Genomic DNA, 1781 nt, shown 5'->3' with positions numbered 1-1781 from the left:
GCTGTTCAAAATAGACATTTGACCAAATCAATTGCAACTTGTTTCTGATCACTCAAATTCATTGCAAGTTGTTTTCCATTAATCAATTCCCGTGGTAATCATGAGACTATGATGTGCCATGAAGTTGCGTCTTTAACAACTTGGAAATTAAATGAAGCAGCTAAAAAACGGCTAGAAAACACTTTCTCTTACAATTATCATGGGATTGGTAGCTTTCAGCCATCACAAATCTACTATCTTCTTAACACCTTACCTAAATTTGATTTTCTCATTTCAACTCCGTTATCAATGGCCCTCCTCGTGCTTTTCCTCATATTTATGGTCTTAATCTCCCACCATGTTTCAGCAGATTTTTATAGCGATTTTGATATCACATGGGGTAGTGATTGCGCTAAAATACTCAACAAAGGGCAACAATTGCTGCTTACTCTCGACCGAACCTCAGGTATAACGAAAAACCATAGTTTTCTACTCATATCATCCTTTCCTTATTGTATATAATTCAAATTCTATGTCGAACCTTAATTTAGATGTTATATGATAGGCTCAGGATTTCAATCCAAGAAGGAATACCTATTCAGAAACATCGATATGCAAATGAAGTTGGTTCCCGGTAACTCGGCAGGCACTGTAACTGCATATTATGTAAGTCCGCTTAATATATCATAGCACTCGTATTAGTAATGACATATTATCCTTCTCAGCTGAGCATGGTAGATAAATTCATGTGTTGAAATATTTGGTTCAGCTTTCGTCCCAAGGCAATAACCACGACGAAATCGACTTCGAGTTTTTGGGAAACCTGTCTGGAGATCCCTACGTTATGCACACAAATGTTTACTCTCAAGGCCAGGGCAATCGGGAACAACAATTTAACCTCTGGTTTGATCCCACCGCCGATTTTCACACTTACTTGTAATTATGTAAGTAATACAAGCATTGCTTGTAATTTTATGGATATAATTATCTATAGTTCTAATATATCATGGTGTTCGTATTGTGCAGATTCTCTGTGGATGGAACATCGGTGAGAGTGTTCGAGAACAACGAGAAGTTGGGCGGTGCATATATGAAGAATCAAGCGATGAGAATATATTCGAGCCTGTGGAATGCAAACGATTGGGCAACCAGAGGCGGGGCAGTGAAGACTGATTGGAGCAAAGCACCCTTCGTTGCCTCTTTCTGCAATTTTAACGCACAGGCGTGCACAAAGTCTTCTGACTACTCTGCAAATTCATGGTGAAGTTAGGCGGCCTTCGATTTCAATCAGCAACAGAAACTGAAATTGGTGCGCAAGAATTACACGATTTATGGTTACTGCTTGGACAAAAAAAGGTTTCCGCAGGCCCTTCCTGCCGAATGCACCATCCAAAGAGTTAATTGAATAAAAGCACTGAATAAGTTTGAGTGGATAGAGCTCAGCATAAAAATCTGTCAATATTCTTTAATTTTTTTGTAATTCAATTCCATCAAATCATTTGAGATTGCAATAAGTAGGCTAGGATATGATGAATTGTGATCACTTGAAATCAAATAAAACGTGCTCACTTTGTGTAAGAATCCCGGTGTACTCATTGCAAAGGAATGAATAATAAGGCTGCGATATAATTGTGATTGCTACTTAAAATTGTGTCATCCCTATTTTTAGAGTAAGAGATTACCTATTAATTTTATTTGGAAAAAATTCTATAGTTTGTCATTTTTATTTGTATATAAATGAGTGTGTAAACCAGTCAAAAAAGTAGTTAGTTTGTGAGAGATTTAGGTTCAAATACCAATAG

The 1781-nt window shown here is 37.1% G+C and overlaps 1 pseudogene; it reads left to right on the top strand.

Moving 5' to 3' along the window:
• Positions 1-239: 239 nt before the first annotated feature.
• LOC131875345 (xyloglucan endotransglucosylase protein 1-like) lies at positions 240-1384 on the top strand (annotated as a pseudogene).
• Positions 1385-1781: the final 397 nt, after the last annotated feature.

The sequence above is a fragment of the Cryptomeria japonica genome, chromosome 4 (assembly GCF_030272615.1).
Source record: "Cryptomeria japonica chromosome 4, Sugi_1.0, whole genome shotgun sequence".
NCBI classification, from domain to species: domain Eukaryota; kingdom Viridiplantae; phylum Streptophyta; class Pinopsida; order Cupressales; family Cupressaceae; genus Cryptomeria; species Cryptomeria japonica.
Note: the sequence above shows the minus strand (reverse complement) of the source record. Positions and strands in the feature narration are given on the sequence as shown.